We start from the raw sequence: 19,030 nt of genomic DNA, 5'->3' as shown, positions 1-19,030 counted from the left end.
AGATGCCAGATCCCCCCGTCTCCATCTCTGGCTGCCTGGAGGCCCCCAATACAACGTAAAAACAATCTGACTTGCAAGGGTTTAATGGGCTGGTCTCAGACTGAGAAAGGCAGCAGATGTGGCTTGGATATCTCCTCTGAACATAGTCAGGCAGGAGAGGGTGGAGTGGTTCCCAAACCTGTCTCCAGAAAAGTCAATTTGGATAATTCGGTGAAACAAATCAAGAAACTAAAAAATTCCGTTTCCTTTTTGCTTGGTATTTCTGAAAAGAATCAAAAGGACAGGAAAAGCTACATGCACTCAGAAGAGGAAAATAAGAAAAACCAAAATGTTTAGGACCAGGAAATTAGTTAAATATTTTAAAAATGATGCTCCAGGGACTCCTGGCTCAGTCTGTTAAGTGTCAGACTCTTGGTTTCAGCTCAGGTCGTGATCTCAGGGGCGTGAGATTGAGCCCTGCACTGGTCTCCCCACTCAGCAGGGAGTCTGTTTGAGATTCTCTCTCTCTCCCTTTCCCTCTGCTCCTCCCGCTCCTGCTCTCTCTCTCTCTCTCTCAAATAAATAAATAAATAAATCTTTAGGAAAAATGATGCTCCAAACAGTTTACAAAAAAAAAAAAAGAATATTTCTGATATCATGTCAAGCAGAAAAAAAAACCCTGGACACTAAATTGTATATGCAACATGGTAGGCAAAATACCAAATCATTAACTGATGGTGTTTGCTTTTGAGCCTGGGATCCTGGGTTGCTTTTGCATTTTCTTTATTCTTTGTAGTAGCCTCCAGTTTTTCTATGAAGGATATATATTATATATTACTTTTGTAATGAGGATATTTAAATAAGCTAAGTGTTTTCTCCTATTTTTATTTTATTTATTTATTTTTTTAAAAGATTTTATTTATTTATTTGACAGAGAGAGATAGTGAGAGCAGGAACACAAGTAGGGGGAGTGGGAGAGGGAGAAGCAGGCTTCCCGTGGAGCAGGGAGCCCGATGTGGGGCTCGATCCCATGACACTGGGATCATGACCTGAGCCAAAGGCAGACGCTTAACGACTGAGCCACCCAGGTGCCCCTCTCCTATTTTTAAAAACATAGGGAATGAATTATGGGTTAGCTTATGTAAGGAAGATAATCAGCGAACTTGTGTTCAAAGGAAAAGACTTGCTTACATAAAAACTGATAAACACGTAATCATGTTTTCATTTAAAATGAAATGTCTGAAGTATTTATGAACTGTTTCTTCAGTGGTTTCCTGTTTACCCAGCCTCCAGCTATGAGCAGGTGGATTCAGCGGGCTTCTAAAACCCAGGGAAAAGTACCCAGATGAATTGCTGCTGAGGGAAGTTCTGGGAAGATTCGGTTTTCTACCAGGCATAAGCCCTCAGTGTCAGAGGGCTCAGACTGATTTCCTGAATTTGGGGTCCCCGTGAAACAAAAGAAAAGGGCAGAAGCAAATCCTTCCCCAACCTCTGTTCTAGATCTTGATTCATGCCTCTGTCGCCTGGGTTGTGTCTTTGAGTGATTTTTTCCATGACAGTTGCAGGGATGACATGTTTTGTGAGCCTCTCAGATTTGAGCATGTCTTTCTGCTGGCTTTGCTCATGGAGGACCATTCAGTATCACAGCCCGTTTCCCTCCTGAATCTGTAGGTGCTTTCTGGGGTCAGGTGTATTTGTTGCTGCAGAAAACCTGAAGCCAGCTCGATTTTCCTTCGTTTGTATGTTGCCTGCAGCCTTCCCCTGTCCCCCCAGTTATTCAACTACCTCCCCTGGTTGCCTCAGGTCCAGCCAGCTGGGACATGTGAGGCAGATTTGCTGTGTAAAGGAAGACCTGGGATGATAGAGTTAATGGTGTGATATCAAGTGAGGGGTCCCCTCTCTGAGCCTGGGTCCCCCCACTCACAGGACAAGGAGCTTTATCTCCAGCATGCAGGTTGTGGCGAGGCCCCAGTGGATCACCCCTGGCACCCAGGACCTCATTAAGCCTCAGCTCCCTTTCCTGCCTCAGGAATAATCGTCATTTCCATTGTCCCTCAGATGTAAGGGCTTTTCTGTGCGGTGGCTGCCCCGCGGGGCCCCACCTCTGCCCCCTCAGCCACAGTTACCACAGTCCAAATAGACTCTTGGAAGAAGTTCCCCAGGCCATTTGCAAGGAAAATTCCCGTGGCTGATACTTATTTTTACAGTAAGCCTGGGTCCATGGCCAGGGACATGTAAGGTGTCCCCATCAGGGCTGTTAGCACCCAGCTGGGGCTTTTGGATTACGTCCCACTGTGGGAAGCGCCCAGGTTGAAGGGTCCTTATCTTGATACTGTTGCCTCTCCAGGGAGGCGTGATGTCCTCATAGGAAGAGCCAGACCACGTCCCAGCCTAGCCTGGCCTCTGATCAGCTCCGATTGGGCTCTAGAGACATTTCCTTGACTCTCAAGTGGGGAGAGCGTCCCTGCTTGTGGGATCATCAGAAGGAATACTTGTGAGAGTGTTGGGTGGCAGAGGAGCCCAGAGGTGGGGCTGAGCTATATCTCAGGTGGCACTGGGCAGTCTCTGTGCCTCGTCTCTCCCACGGCTCCCTCTTCCCCCGTGTAGGCACACCCTCCTCTTCCCTCGGGTCTGGGACCCTCATGGGAAAGGACTTGAAACCTGCCCACAAAGACAATTCAGACATGATAGACGTGTCACAAGCCGGATGCGGGGACATGTAGGCAACAGAGAGGCAGTGTGCATGTGTGTGGTGTGTGTCCCTGTCTACGTGTGACGTGTAAGGCGTGTGTGGTATGTGTGTGTGTGTATCTGTTGGTGGTGACAGAGGCCCAAGGGGGGCGGAGTAGAGACCCTGCCGTTGGCTCTGGGTTCAGGACGCCATGCGTGTGACTGTCCCGGGCCCTCTGGGGATGACACCAGGGGTCACAGAGGCAGAGTGCTGTGGGAGAGTTTCTCTGACCAGGCTCTGCGTACCTCGCGGGCAGGTACTGAGCTGGTGAGCCTGGAGCAGCGTCAGTAAGTGGCTCAGGAAGGCAGGGACAGGCGGAGTATGGCCTTGTGTGGCATCTGCTTGCACGTCCTGGGCTATCAGCCGCACGATGGCTGTGGCCCGTGGGCTTTACGCCATGATGCGGGTGAGAAAGGGGAGGCTCAGAGAAGTCAGAGACTTGTTCTGCGTCTGTCAGCAACCGCTTGGCCACGCCTGGGTCGGAACGCTGGGCTGGAGGCCACCAGGCCAGTATCCCCCATGCGGCCCCCTGGCCCAGGACCGCAGCTGGCTGGAGGCCGCCTTCGGGGAAGCCTGCTCTCAGCATCCAGACAGACCTTCAAAGGAGTGGACTTTGCAGAGAGATGTAGGTCTGTGAATGGCTGCCGTGGGACTCCCCGGGAAGGGACCCTCTTAGGGGCCTGATGCTCAGGGCTGGGGGGCTGAGAGGTGCCCTCTCATTGGTGGCCCAGAGCCTTTGGGGGGCGGCTGGCTTGCATGGTGAGGCTCACAAGAGATGAAGCCTGGCAACTCACCACCCAAATATTAGTCTGTAGGGACAAAGAGGTCTCCTCGGGACACCTGTTCTCTCTAGGTGGCCAGAGCCACACTCAGAGGGTCCAGTGCTTAATGGCTGTGGCTTCTGATGGCCAGATGCCTCTTACTATCACTGCAGAGACTGATGTCTCCCCAGGCCTGCCTGAGCCTCCCCTGGTACAGCCCCTACCAGCCAGGCGGGTGCTGCGGGCTCTGGCTCTGGGTCACCTTGCACCCCTCAGCCCTGCTCCATGCTAGTCTAAGAAAGTTCTTTCTCCCAGATGTGACCAGCTTAGTTCTGCCAGATGATGATCATTTTCTAAAAAATTTTAAGCATTCTTTTTAAACGGCTATTAAGCTTCCAAATTACGTTACAGCCAAATTTGTCAGCCAAACCTTAGACTTCAGTCGGTTTCCTTGATCGCACTAATTCATTGATCACACTGATTTTTTTCCTACAACATCTTCCCCTTTCTTGGATTATTTGATGGGATTAATTTCTCATTTGGCTGGAATGCACATGTAAGTAAAAAAAAGATTTTTTTTTTCCCAGAAAAAAACTCCTCCCCAGAGTCTGAGCATGACAAGCAGTTTTTGTCCCCAGCAGCACCCTGGTGCCCAACACAGAGCCCCCACACTGTAGCTGCTCAGTGAACGCACTTCCTCAAAAACTCACAAATGATCCAGAAGGCCGGCCTGTCCCCCCACCCGGGGGTCCCTGCTGTTCCCCGGCTGCCTCTTCCCTGCACTGGTCCTGGGTGCTGGGGCCAATGTGTGAATTGTCCCCTCCCTTCATCTGCAGGACAGACTCAGGCTATGGAGAGTGGGCATCTTGGGGGATTTTGTCTCCTTATTTTCCACTTCAATTTCTTAAAAAAAAAAAAATGTATATATATATTGAAATTCTGCAAAGGGATATGCATGCTCAAGATTAAGAATTTCGAAGAGTAGGAAAGTGTATACAGTGGCCAGGAAGCCTGCCTCCTGGCTCTGGCCCTGCCCCGAGCTCCCTCCCAGGGGCAGCGCTCCCTCTGGTTCCCCCCCACCCCGCCCCCACTCCTTCCAGACCTCCTCTGAGTGTGTAGAGCACTGCGTGTGCACCTGTCCTTGGAGGAGGAGAATGGACACATCCCGGACGCGCAGGCGCCCTGTTGCATTTAACAAGCCAACCACCCACTTCGAAGGCACCAGACAGGACAGGCAGTTCCCGGTTCCTTTTAAGAAGTTTCCAGTTCTATGATTATTTGTAGCTGAATGAACCAACGCTAGGAGACGCTAAGGGGTTGTCCTGGGTCACCTGGCTGGGGAGGAGTGGGGGTGGGATGGATGGCTTCTGAGCCAGGAGGAGGAGGGGCAGGGAGGGGGCAGGGAGGGGGCGAAGCATCGCTGCCATGCGGGTCTATTGCCCCTCGTGCCCCAGTTCATTTGAGTCCCCTGCTTCTCACTGTTTCAGCCACCACAGATGATCTGTGCAGACAGCCTCGTCCACAGGCCTTTGCCCCTGCTGAGCCCACCTGTGCTGGGTGGAGGCACCCTGGTCCTGCCTCGTCTGGCTTTTCATCTCCCCCGCCACGTTCTTGCATTCTAGACATTCTTTTCTGGACATTTCTGGTCAGAAGAGAGCCCAGAGGCCCCTTTTCCCACCCCCACTTTACTACCTGACATTTAACAACATCCACTGAGGAGAGTCCTGGGCAGGGACAGGGCCTGATTTCTCCTCAAGGGTGCTCCCCTCAGAAAGCCCTTTGCTAAGGCTGTTTGTCTCCCAAATGTGGACAGAGGCCCACCTGCATCAAAATCCCGGGAGCTGGGAGGAGTTAGAGTCCCAGGAGAGGACCCTGGGGTCTGTAGGTGGCGGGAGGAGGAAGCCAGCCTCCATATGACCGGATGCGCAGCAACGTTTGGAAATGGCCAGTCTTTCCCCGTCAGGCAATGCCCACGCTGGAGTGTGGTCACTCAGGGAACCCTCAGGAAAGAAGGGACACTGGGTCATAGGTACAGATCAGCACAATAACAACCAGTGACGTGACAGGCACTCTACAGTTTATAACATCCTGTGGGATGTCCGGTCCAGATAGTGCTGATTTTCAAATTGGCCCCATGAGGCCCAGAGAAGCGAAATGACGGGTCTGAGGTCTCTCTACTGTCTGGGGAGTTTGGATTGGGGTCTGGAAGCCAGTTCTCTGTGCCCCACCTGACAGCGCTCCACAGGCCCCAGAGATCAGGAGGCCCACAGGCATTGGGGGTGGGGGGGCTGGAAACCTAAAGTTTGAGCCCCGAAGGGAAGTATGACAGGGCTCCTGCTGTCACCACCCAAGGATGCATTGTCTGGGAACATGAGCTCGTGCATGCTGGGGTGCTCTTTTCCCTGGGAATCCCCAGGATGCGGGGACCCCATTGCAGGGCAAAGACAACACCTCTGATGGTCCTAGACCCTGTTCTTGCCCTCGTAGGCCGTCCCTCTGCTAGGTGGGCACCTGCAGTGAGCCTGATGCCTGCCCACACCGCACCAACACCATCTGAGTTACACCTCACCATGGTCCTCAGAAATGGGAAGGATGATCCCCACTGCACCGTGGAGAAAGCAGTCTCAGAGAGCATCCCTAACCAGTAAACATTTAGGATTTGAACCCAGAGCTCGTGTGTGTTGCACCCTGCTTTGTGCTGTGATGATTTTGGGGGGGAGGCTCATATTTTTCTAGCCTCCAGGATCCTCCAGATCCCACTTTGATGACAGAGTCAAAGAGGTAGCTGACTCTTTGGGTTTGCAAGAGAAAGTGTGTCTTGATGAAGGAGTTGCGGATGTTTAGCTCAGAGAGGGCCTACGAGGACTAGAATTTGTACACTCCAGCTCCAAGAAATAGAAAGTGGATCATTGCTCAGTGGGAGAGGAGTTTAGCTCCAGTGTAAGGAAGGACTTCTTAACAATAGAACTCTCCTGGGCGCCTGGGTGGCTCAGTTGGTTGAGCGACTGCCTTCGGCTCAGGTCATGATCCTGGAGTCCTGGGATCGAGTCCCGCATCGGGCTCCCTGCTCAGCGGGGGGTCTGCTTCTCCCTCTGACCCTCTTCCCTCTTGTGCTGTCTCTCATTCTCTCTCGCAAATAAATAAATAAAATCTTTAAAAAAAAAAAAACAAAAAAAAACAATAGAACTCTCCTGAGATGGAGCGGGCTGGCCGGTGAAGTAGTGAGCTCCCCGTCCCTGGAAGCATGTGCACTAAGAAAGATACTCACAGGTCAGGGGATTCCTAGGCTGGGTACGTGTTGGAAGTGATGCATTCGGGCTGTCAAATCTTAGTAGGTTCTGATTATTTGGCTCATGGTCTTGAGATACTCTAAGTGCCTTCTGAATCCTCAAAGCGACACACAGATCTGCTTTGTGCTCTTTTTTTTTTTTTTAATAGGCTCGATATTTTTAGGGCAGTTTTAGGTTCACAGAAAAATTGAGCAGGAAGTACAGAGACTTCCCATATGCTCCCTGCCCCCACATACCCACAACCTCCCCCATGATCAACGTCCCCTGCCAGAGGGGTACGTTTCCTACAGTGAATACCTATATATCATTATTTCCCAAAGTCCACGGGGCTCCCTTGTACATTCTATGGGTGAGATCAAATGTATAATGATGTGTATCTTCCACTACAGCCTCATAAAAGCAGTTTTGCTGCCCTAAACATCCTCTGTGCTCTGCCTATTCACCCCTCCCTCCCCCTGACCCCTGGCAGCTACTGATCTTTTTACAATCCCTATAGTTTTGCCTTTTCCAGAATGTCATATAACTGAAATCATACAGTATGTAGCCTTTTCAGATGGGCATCTGTCACTTAGGAATTCTACCCATCCATCCATCCATCCATCCATCCATCCATCCATCCATCCATCTAGTCATTCAGCAGAGAGTGACCAGAGCCTGCCTTACGGGGAGCACGGTTCTCAGTTCTCTCTGCAGGGGAGTCAGCCGTGAACCGAGAGAGAGAAGAGCCCTGCTTTCATTCTGAAAACTGTCCCTCTGACCCGCTCTGAGGGCCAGACCCTGTCACTGTGTGAGCTGAGACCACGTGGCACGGCTATTTCCCCTGCATGGTCCCTGCTTGGCCAGCATCTCTCAAATTTGGTCTAATCCCAAGTCCTTAGACCTTTCCCCCCGCTCTAGGCTCAGTCAGTCATTGGAACCTTCCCCTGTGTGTGAGTGACAGGGCCAGAGTCCCCAAGAGGTTGAGGCATCCCCTGTCCAGAACAAAGACCAAAGGATCACAGGGATTGTGTGAGTTTAGGGCAGGGCTGGAATGGGGCCCTAGGGTTTCGCCTGCGGGAATGGCATGGGAGCCTTCTTGTTTTCAATGTTTTCCCAAACCTCTTCCCCTGGCAGTTCCCCAGACCTGCCTGCCTTCCACCTCACGCAAGGGGAAATGGCACACTCTTTCCTCAAGCTTGTGGGGCTCGCCACTGGGGCCTAGAAGGTCACAGGATGGTGTTCCTCCAAAGAAGAGGGAGCAGGCAGTGTCCTCTGGGGTCGCTCACCCTGGCCCCAGCCTGAGCCCTTCTCCCTTTTTGAGAAGGAATTCAAGAGGGTTGGCCCAGGGTCCCCCAGTGCCCCACACCTGGGCCAGAGCTCCCGCTTCCTGTGGGCAGGAACCAGAGACAGCCCGTGACTCAGGGAGGCACATTCTAACCTGCCCGCCACAGCAACGCCCATTGCCCACCCAGCCCCGGCTCACGCAGCTACCTGCCCTCAGCAGCCCTCACGGAGCACCCACCACAGCTGTGGGGCTTCACAGGCAGGCACTTGCCCATGTCTACCCTTCCACCACCCTGCCAAATCATCTTCATGCTCAGGAAACGGGGGCGGGGGTTGGAGGACATAATTTGCTCAAAAACGTTACGCAGGGAAGGAGAACAGAGCTGGGACTCCAACCCGTGCCAAGCCCAGGCTCTGAACCGGTGTCCAGGTTTATCACTCTGCCCTGGACAGCCAGGACCAGGGCCAGGACCAGGACCAGGACCAGGACCAGGACCAGGACCCGAGGGGCTTTCAGCCTGCCTGAGTTACCACTTCCCAGCGGCAGCATTGACAGACCCTCTCCCCTCTGCCGTCTGATTTAACTCCTGCCACCCCGGCAGCCAGCAAGCAGGGTACTTCGCAGACAGAGAGACTGAGGCTCAGAGAGGTTAAGGAACTTGTCCAGGGTCACACGGGGCTCATGAGCTGCACAGCTGTGAGTTAAAAGCCGGATTCCAGAGTCTAAACCCCACAGCCATCCCTGCTTGCTCCTTGCTGCCAAAGTCCAAGGCAGCTACCCAGAGTCCATAAAAATCAAATCACTAAATTGTTCACACAAGTACACACATGGCTGTCTCATTCAGGAGGAAGACAAACCTAGAACAAACAAGATCATTCCTCCTGCGTGGAGCCCGTCTTGTTACTTGTCAGGACTGGGAAAGGAAGGGAACTTTCCCCCCAGCCCGAGAAATCAGCCCCTGGGACACTCACCTGCAGGCTCTCTCCTTGTGCTGGGACCTCCTGTCCTCCTGGCAGTGGGGAGGCAACTGGACCAGCCCCTGCCCGGGGGGCCCCCTTGTCCAGAGCGAGCCACACAGGCACCTCGGGTGCTCCCTCCGTCCCGGCAGGGCTGCCTGATGTCCTCACCCCTCCTAGGAGCTGAAGAGGTGGAGGGAACGGCTCATCTTTCAAGGGCTGGGTGGTGATGTCACCGCCCTCCTGGGCACTTCCTCCCTCCACCTCCAGCCCAGCCCAGGGCTCCTGCCCAGCAACCAGGGGTGGCCAGTCCGGCTACAGTTTCTAGAACCCACGCCTGCAGAGGCCAGGCTGGGACAGCTGCCGCAACCTGGGGCTCTGCCTGCCCTGTGAGCCTTGAGAGCTCCGTGAGCCACATGGAAGATTTCCAGGTCAGCCCAAGGAATGTTCTATTGTGTAGACTGGCTGCCCTTTAGAGCCACAGGGTGGCAAAGGTGTCCAGTGCTCAAAAGCAGCAGGTCCTGGATCCCCGTCCCCACGCTCCCTGCCTAAGGACCTCGGGAAAGTGGCTTAACCTCTCTGAGCTGGGAGAGAAGCAGAGAGCATGACAAGTGTCATAGGGGGAGTGGTGAGGATTAATTACAGCCCTGACCCATCCGTAACTTGTGTTCTGTGTCAGGCATTTTTCTAAGCACCTAAATGGATGAACTCAGCTAATCCTCGCAGGAACCCAGGCAGACTTGCTCCAAAGTCTGTGTGCTTAACTGCCGTACTATCCCCTTTCTCAATTAAATGCAATCATGGATGTGAAAAGTGGATTGCATAGCGGGTCACCCCTAAAAACTAGCAGTCTTCCTTCTGGCATCGCGGTCGGCAGTTGGCTTACTGTGTAAGGGAGGGAGTTTGTCTAACACAACGTTTGGCTCTTCTCATTACTTCCCCCACCTGATTGTTTTGCTGTCCGAGTTCCAGTGTAAACAGGCAGCCGGCCTCCCAAGTGGCAGAAACGTGGAAAAGACTTTGGAGAAGGAGCACCTTCCCCTGTCTTGTTTTCTGGCGTCCTGTGAGGTTTGTGCCCCCTCCCAACGAATCTGGGGATGTTTGGCAACAGTCTCCTCCCACTTCAACACTGATTGGTTGTCTTGGCTTCACTCAGGAGACTTGGAGACTTACGGATCTTAGCAGCTTCAAAGCTTGCAAGGCAGGACCTTTCCAATGTATATATTTTTAAGGTCTTAAAACCTTTCCTTCAAAAGAGACCAGATAAAGTGGAATTGGGGAATAGATCGGAGGGTCAGAAGCCCATCTGCTGGTCTCCCCTTTCCCTGTTACCTTCTCTGAAGCAAGTCCACAAACAGTGATCCAGTTCCACTCCGTCCTCTTGGAGATAGTGAATCTGAGTCCCGGGAAGGTGTATCAGGATCTGCGCCTGACGTGGCCATGTGGACTGGTTGCATAGACTTGAGTCAAGTCCCTCCCTGGCCTGGGTGACTCAGGTGACGCCCTGGAGGACTGGCCTGTCCTACCACATTAGGACTCCTTACCCTGAGAGTTCTCACTTCCCAGGTGGGGACAGGGCTCTGGCGAGAGACTGCACGGGGTCCACTAAATGGGTATGCAGCCCTCTAAATGGTACACAGAATCGTACGTGTGTGCCTTTTCTGGGTGAGAGGATCTATTGCCTTTCTCAGTTCAGGAAGACCAAAGCATGTTGAGACCCATCAGAACAGAGACTTCTCGAAATTCCCAGCTGGTACATTCTCGGGTACCTTGTCTATGGGATGAAAATCCTCAATTACCTGAATCCAATGTTGCTGCTTCTGTAAATACTATTGACTGAGAGAACTCCGAAAGGCATCCGTCCGTCTACACACTTTTCCACATACCGCTGTAATGTAGGTTTTTTTTTCTAAGATTTTATTTATTTGAGAGAGAGAGTGCACGTTAACATGAGAGGGAGGGAGAGACACAGAAGGAGAGGGAGAAGCAGGCTCCCCACTGAGCAGAAAGCCCGATGATGATGATGCGGGGCTCGATCCCAGGACCCCAGGATCATGACCTGAGCTGAAGGCAGGCGCTTAATCGACTGAGCCATCCAGGTGTCCTGAATGTAGTTTTTGAGCAATACCGTTTTGATCCACTTTTGAGGCTCAGGTTGGAGGCTGGTCAGTTTTTGTTAGCAGTTAAGTTCATGCTCCGACATTTCCCTTGCTGGGCTCTCACACTCTGGGCCGCTGTGTGCCTAATCACCTAGGGGTCAGGGACCGAATAACTGTGGACGGCCTCATACCCTGGAACTCGGAAACTTATTCAAATTAGCCAGCCCACAGGGAGCCTGGGAATCCTAGCTGACCCCACCCTGCTTGCCACAGGTAAGCTGCTCCCTGCCGCTCCAGCTTGCTGCTATCCTGTCCCTGAGTACAACCCCTTGTGTGGACCTGCCTGGAAGCCTTCTCACATTTGGAACAAAAGTAACAAAAAGTTTTATCTTTCATCCATTCAATTGTCATTGTGTTGTGTCTTGCCATCAAAATAAAGTTTAAATCTTATAAAACAATTATACTTTTTCATTCACCTACAGGTGTATCTACCCATTCATCCAAATACCCATCTATCCATCCATCCGTCCAACCATCCATCCATCCATCCTTTAACCAACTCATTCACCCATTCATACACTAACCCATCCATCCATCCACTGATCCATCCATCCTTTAACCAACCCATTCACCCATTCATACACTAACCCATCCATCCATCCATCCATCCATCCATCCATCCATCCATCCATCCATCCATCCATCCTCTCACTCACCCACTTATCCAGCTACCCATGCACTCATAAATCAGACTTCCACATAACCAGGCTGTCCATTGTTCGACACAAGTGAATGCATCCAACACACCCCTGCCTGCGAGGAGTCTGCCACTGAGGCCAGTCCCCTGCTTAGGGGCAGAACTTGGGTGGGGAACCATTTCAAAAGGAGCTCCCTGTGGACTCAGGAACAACCCCGTCTAATTTTTATCTGTGTTAGCATGTTTTCTGTCCTTCACTTTTTGCTATGAGGAAATTTGGCTAAGCCCTTCCTGTAAAATGACCACAGCCACAGACTTGTTATACTCCTCCCCACTGGGTCTGCTTGGCTGGGGCCCCCAGAGGGGCTTAGCCCTGCCAGGACTCCCAGCTCCAGCCAGCACACCTGCGTTCAGAGAGAACAGCACAAAAGCAACCTACAGACATGCATGTACCTATGCCTGTTTATAAATGTCTGCCCCTCGACCCCAGTATTCTGGAATGTTCTTGCCAACATCTGTGTGTGCGGCCAGGGCTGTCACTCCCACCCCTTACCCCCCTACCTAGGAAGGCCCTTGTCCCTGGCCCCCAGGAGTGGGCTGTGCTTTTATACAGAACTCCACAGTCCTGACCAGAAAACCAACCCCTGTTCTCTGTGATGGGCAGCCACTGACGGAAGGGCTGATCTGTCACACACACCCCAGACAGACCCGTCCTGGAAAACCGGCAGGCAGAATGGAAAGGTAAGCTCTGACTGATGCATAGCAAAACACATGCAAAGCCTGTAACTTTGCCTGGTTGGCACTAACCGCCACACCCGTGAGCCCTACAGAGCGCGTCCCAACCCCCGTGACCCTCCGTCCTGCCTCTGGTCCCCGCTCCCAGAGTCCCTTATACGGACGGCCCTGCTGGAGGCATTGACCTTGAGCACAGGCCCAGCTCTGGCCCAGTGGCTGCCCGCTATTGGCTACTTAATGTCGTTCTAAGGAAAGAAAGGTTAAGAATGTACCTTATCAGCATGCACTTTACCATTTATCTTCACATCGCCCAATGCCAGTTTTAAATGCGAATATCAGTGCGTTTAAGTCATAGATGGAATCACCAAAATGACATAATTCATGCTTCATAGCTTGTATGTGCATATGTGTTTTATTCCCATCAGACACTGGGGAACACTGAAGAGTATAAGCTCATCTGTTTTTGTTTAACTTTGGGATATGGGAGTTCCCCCCACAGTTTCTGTTTGACTGGGCTTTCCCACAGCACCTAACCCTCCCAGATTCAGGGAGTGAGTGAGATCCCTGCTATTCCTGGTATGCCAGGAATACCCAGGAGGTGGGCTGGGAGAGGTGCTCTAGACAGCTGTGAGGAGGCCAGTCCCTCCTCAGTCCCTCTGTCTGTCTCCTTGCTGCTCTGGGAGGTGGGCGGTGGGGCCTGGTCCCCTTGGGCCTGGCAGACCGTTGAGCACCCCAGGCTTGGTGGAAAGGAGCCCTCGGTCTGCTCGTCAGCCTGGCCACACTTCCTAACTCTGTCCTTGGCTCTGGGGCTGTCGCCAGTAGGTCTTGAGAGGTGGTTACTCACTTCCTGTGGCTGGGGCTAGGAAATCCTCAGGGTGAGGAGGGGAGGCTGGTTCCTTTCTCCAAGGACTGACCACTGAGTCAGGGTCCCCAGGGAGCCGGCTCTGTGCAGGGTCCTCTATTCTCCATGGAACCTGGGTCCCCCTACCATGGCCCCTGCCGGGGCACCTTGCTGTCTGGTTAGCCCCCTGGGGTCCCCTAGGCTGGCACAGCAATGAGTCCTCTCCACTCCCCCTCCCACTCTCTCCTCCTCCTCCTCTTCATCTTCATCAGGAAGCTGAAGCTTGGAGGGGGGGTCCGGTGAGCAGTGGAGGTGGATTTTGGTGGCATCTGCTGTAGCTTCTTCTCCAAGGACTTGAGGGGGCAGGGGTGGGGGAAGGCTGGGGTGATTGGTTAAAATGTTTAGGGGTGTGCTGGAAGGGGGAGCTGGAGGGACATCGAAAGGCCCTCCCCACCCCCATTTGCCCTCCCAAATCCCAAATTTGGATTCCATCCCCTTGGGCACCAGAGGTGGCGCTGTGGGCCCCATGCTCAGGGGAGACTCCGTAAGGAGGGCAAGCTGTCCTGGATGGGAACTCCCATCCCATGTGTCTACCAGGGCCCCTTCACCGCCTAGGGCTGCAGCCCCCGTGGACCCCAGCTGGGGCTCACTCTGCGCTCTCCTAGCTGACCCTCCCTCACCTGGGCTGCCTTCCCCTCGCTCTCTAGCCAGCACGGTGCACCTGCTCCAGAAGCCCCCTGTCCCCCGAGCTCGGGGCAGCCCCTCACTTCCTGTCTGTGCTCTCCAAGTGCCCCAGACCCATCTTCCCTCAGGGGCTCCCGAACCCCGTCACTTGTTGCTGGGGTGGTTTGTGCACATGATTTTAGGTTCTGCTCTGTGCACCTGTTTCCCCTTAGACCACAGAGGAGATACTCCTACCTGGTGGGGCGCGAGGCTCAGGTGAGGCGGTGGGTATGTGGTCCCGGCTGAGCAGCAGGGAGAGGCAAGGGGCCGTAAGGGGTGCAGACCTGACCTCCAGCCCCGCACCATCGCAGGTGCTCTAGCTTGGGCAGGGTCCCTGGCTCCTCGTGGTAAACCGGGATGTCACGTCTGCCCCGGGGCCCCTGGCAGCCGAGTGGGCATTTGGGGAGCCCTGCCCCTCACCAGATTAGTCCCCTCTTCCTGGTAGGATGAACCATAAGCACCCTTCCTTCCCTGTCTTTACAGAAAGCATAACATAAATTAACCACTTAAAAGTTCGTTGTCATTGAGCAGATTCGCCACGTTGTACCATCTCATCAGTCAAGTTCCAAAATATTTGTTTCCCCCAAAGGAAACCTCCTGGTAGTCACTCCCCATTCCCCTTCTCCCCAGCCCCCCCGCCGGCAGCCATCCATCAGCTTCCTGTTTTGGGATTTGCTTATTCTGCATATTTCCTACCAATCGAATCACACAATCTGTGCCCTTTGAGGGGGCCGACCCCTTTCACTCCACCTAATGTTTTTGAGGCTCACCCACATAGCAGGGGTCTAAGCTTCCATCCTGTTTACAGCCGAGTAATATTCTACCTTCATTCATCCGTGCATCGTTGCCGGACATTTGGGCTGTTTCTGCGTTTTGAGAACTGTGAGTGTGCAGCTATGAACATCCGTGTAAAAGGATCTGAGCTGTTGCTTTCAGTTCTTTGGGGGAACATCCCGGGAGTGGAATTGCTGGTGGCCCACATGACCCAGCAGTCCGGCCGGACTGCTTTCCACAGCAGCTGCACCTGCCGTGTCCTCCCCGCCTGCTCCCCACCCGGGTCCACGCTCTCGGCCTCAGATGCTGCTGCAGACCAAGGGGCGCTTTGACCTGGGGCCTTCGGTGAGTTTCTGCTGACTCAGTGGCCAACCCTTTAGCACCAGCATCTGTACCCTCTTCACCCCCAATGTCGGTTAGAATATCTTCAGCCTCAGTGGCTCCTCCCCAGGGAGCCTTCTCTGCCATCCTGGCTAAGAAGGTGTCCTCTGCCCCTGCCTGTTCTCCTGTGTCGCCTGGGGGCTCCTCTGGGGGACACTCGCCGTGTGCAGTGCTGTGAGCTTGTTCACCTGGGTGTCCCCTGTGTCGCCATGAACACAGAGCTCCGTGAGGGCAAGGGCGGTGTCTATACCTTCCGCCGATGAACAGGCAGGCACACACTCGGTGCTCAATAACCGCTCAAGGAAGGCCGCAGACGGCTGTGAACCCGGTTGCTTTCGGATTCCCAACTGCACCTTTTCCATGATGCCTTGTGGCCTCCCCAGAATTCTCACACATCCGTCCATGTGTGCATCCAACCATCTGTCCATCCAACACCCCCTGGGGCCAGATTTGTTTCGTGTGCCCATCCAGGGCTCACAGGACCGGGGGAAGGCTGGTCCCTGCTATCTCACGGTCGAGAGTTGAGTAGCCCCCTCCCCGTGCCCTTCAGAGGCGGGAGAGGACCCTCCCCTCCATTTCCTCACCTGACTGTCACAGCTCTGTGAGGTGGGTGACACTGGGATCATCAACAGAAGGAAGAGTGACCTGCCCAGGGAGAGCAGGAGCTGAAGAGCTTGTTGGGCAGCCCAGTCCCCACAGAGCCACGCTGCGCTCTGAGGAAGGCCGCTCGGTGTGGCAGGAGGTGGGCCAAGGGGACAGCCCTTACATGGGGCCCAGGGGTGGGCCCAGTGGGAGCCTGGAGCCTGCGAGCCGGAGGCCCCCACCCACCCTGTGCCCAGAGCGGAAAGCGGGGTACTTTCGGCTGGCTTTTTCCCTTCCCTGCCCCACCAGGGAGCAGTGGGTCCCTGTGTTTCTTGGTAGGTCACAGAAGCATGCCAGAGACAAGGGAGAGGGGTGCTCTGGGGCCAGGGGCGGGGTGCTCTGGGGCCGAGGGAGGAACCGGCCTCGGCGTCACGGTAACAGCAAGCATGTCCTATTCTTCCTGCCCCATAAATAAGCACGACCTTCCTAAATGCCCCCCTGTCACGAACCCTGATGGTGTCAAGGGGCACGCAGGATCCAGAGTTCCCTGTCGCCAGAAATAGGCGAGGGCCTCCCCCGCCCCCCCACGAGGCAGAGATCATGTAGGTGGTGGCTGGCGGCCCTTCCGGGCACTGAGCTGTGTTCCCTTCCCAGACTGGAGTGATTCAGAAAGTAAGGAGGTGACCTCTTTCCTTCCCCGAGGATCACTTTTTTGATTCCAGGGTTTTTTTTTTGTTTTTTTGTTTTTCATTTTTGAGCCTAGAGGACATTTTAGCAATCAGATGGAAGCCCGAGCAGATCATGTCAAATTCCCGAGGATGACAGGCGGCCCGTGTAATCAGCACTCGCTGATGGACTAGACAGATGCATTCTCTCCCTGCCCCCTGCGAGCACACAGCACTTAGAGACAGACAATGGAACCCGCGGCAAGTCTGGGCCCCCAAGGCCGCCGTGAAACGCTCAGGTCTCTGGGGATGGGGTGGGGGCCGTGCAGCCAGCCGTGGTGCCCCAAAGCCCCCTCGGAGCCTGCTTCTGTGCCCACACAGCTCCCCTCTGCCGCTGTGCCCAGGCGGGGGGGGATGCCGTGCTGTCCCTGGCGCACCAGGGAGCCAGACGCAGCTGCCGCCCCCTTCCCGGGACGCCTTCCCAGGTGCTCAGTAGCTTCGGCGTCAAAGGCCCGCGTGGGAATGTCTGATGGGAAATCCTGGTCGCGTACCTGCATCCCAACTTGCACGAGAGGCTGGGAACGCGTTTGCCATGCTCCAAGACTCGGGGGGTGGGGAGCCCCCAAACTCAGCAGGGGCATTCAGAGATGCAGGGGAGACCAACAAGAATAAACACGCTCACGACCCTCCCCTGCAGATATCCCACACTCGGGCCGATCCGTATCTGGCGTCGCCAGGCTTCTGAGCCTCCTCGGATGCTGCTCTTTGCATTGTCCCCGCATCTTGGTGCGTCACCACATACATAGATGTTCCTCTTGCTTCCCCCCCTGCCCCCCCAATGTGATCATATCAACAGTTTGGGTGCATTAGTTTACATGGTGTTATGCCCACGGGATAGGGAACCTAGTGTGGCTGTGTTGTGACTGGGGAGCCACGCGGCGTGCCATGAGTAGGTGTGTTGGTTTCCTAGGGCTGCTGTGACAAATGACATATGACGTGCTTACGACAGCAGAAGGGTGTTCTCTCACAGTTCTGGGGGTCACGGGTCCGAGAGGAGGGTGTCGGCCGGGCTGCGCGCCTCCCACTAGCCTCTAGTGGCCAGTGTTCCTTGGTGTTCCTTGGTGCTCCTTGGCTTATGGCCACCTCCTCCCACCTCTGCCTGTCACCTGCCTTCTCCTCTGTGTTGTCTGCTCTCCCCCTGCCTCCCTCTCATGAGGACACCGGGATGGTATCGAGACAATCCATGCAGACAATCCGGAATCTTGTCGTCTCCATCATTTCTGCAGAAACCCTTTTCTCCAAATAAGGGCACCTTTATCATTTCTTTGACAAGTTCCTCCCTCTGGTTGCTTCCATTTTCTTTTTCTGCAACTTCTATATCTTAGCTTCGGAACCACCTGTACGGAATCTCTAATTCTTAGAATTTTTTTTTACGCCTATTATTATTACTGCTCCTCTTCTTTTGGGAACTTCCTTTGATGTTATTTTTGAACGCTTCTTTTGAAGATTAGTTATCATATTTGAACCAGCTTTATTGGTTCATATAACGGACACATAATAAACCATGCATATTTAAAGTGTGTAGTTCGGCAAGTTTTTACACACATTTGCCACGAAGCCACGACCACAATCAAAATAACAAACACTTACGTCTCGCCATGGAGCCCTTTAGGGACCCCTCCCTCGCAGCCCTGCCATTGCCACCTCTGGCCCCTGGATTAGTTTATATTACTTAGAGATTTAGAAAGATGGAAGCGTGCAGGGTGCCCTCTTTTTTGGCCTGGCTTCTTTTACTCAACATGATTATTTCAAAATTCACTTATGTCATAGTGCCTACCAATTGCTCATCACTTTTTACTGTTGTGTAGATGGATGTACCTCAATTTGCTTATCCATTCATCTGTCGGTGGACATGTGGGCTGTTTCTTTCTGGTTTGGGGGCTATTATGAATAAGCTGCTATGAACATTCACATTCAAGGCTTTGTAGGACACAGATTTCCTTTTCTCTTGGTTAAATAGCTGAGAGCGGGATGGCTGGGTCCTATGGTAAGTGTATGTTCAACTTTTTTTGCAAACTGCCAAACCGTTTTCCAAACTGCACAAATCATTTTATTTTTCCACCTGCAATGTATGGCAGTCCCAGTTAGCTCATAGTTACACTGGCATTTGGTAAGGTCAGTCTTCTTAATTTTAGCCAATCTTTATTTATTTATTTACTTACTTACTTACTTGAGAGAGAGAGAGAGCATGTGCACTGGGTAGGGGTGGGGTGGGGTGGAGGCAGAGGGAGAGGGAGAGGGAATCTCAAGCAGACTCCATGCCCAATGCAGAGCCTGACATGGGGCTCGATCTCATGACCCTGAGATCACCACTTGAGCCAAAATCAAGAGTCAGACGCCCCGCTGACTGAGCCACCCAGGCGCCCCATAATTTTAGCCAATCTGATAGGTGTGTAGTGGTATCTCATTGTGGTTTAATTTGTGTTTCAGCAGGGGCTAATGATGTTGAGCGTCTTTTCATCTCCTTATTTGCCATCATATAATCTTTTTTG

At 53.3% G+C, this 19,030-nt stretch overlaps 1 protein-coding gene across 4 annotated transcripts in view; it reads right to left on the bottom strand.

Moving 5' to 3' along the window:
• Window positions 1–10,040, bottom strand: part of BDKRB2 (bradykinin receptor B2) — a 29,703-nt gene extending 19,663 nt beyond the window's left edge. Inside the window, exon 1 of one of the 4 annotated variants that reach the window (XM_064571537.1) lies at window positions 9,927–10,040. The gene's annotated coding sequence lies outside the window, so the exon portion shown is untranslated. Of the gene's footprint in view, window positions 1–8,996; window positions 9,657–9,926 lie in introns of those variants that run through there. The other 3 variants (XM_064571538.1, XM_045901479.3, XM_045901478.3) reach the window with 3 other exon arrangements.
• Between the last annotated feature and the right edge of the window lie 8,990 nt (window positions 10,041–19,030).

The sequence above is a fragment of the Mirounga angustirostris genome, unplaced genomic scaffold (genome assembly GCF_029215605.1).
Source record: "Mirounga angustirostris isolate CCGP_5_RB_7025 unplaced genomic scaffold, mMirAng1.0.hap1 SCAF_9, whole genome shotgun sequence".
Taxonomy (NCBI): domain Eukaryota; kingdom Metazoa; phylum Chordata; class Mammalia; order Carnivora; family Phocidae; genus Mirounga; species Mirounga angustirostris.
This window is presented reverse-complemented; position numbering and strand designations above follow the sequence as displayed.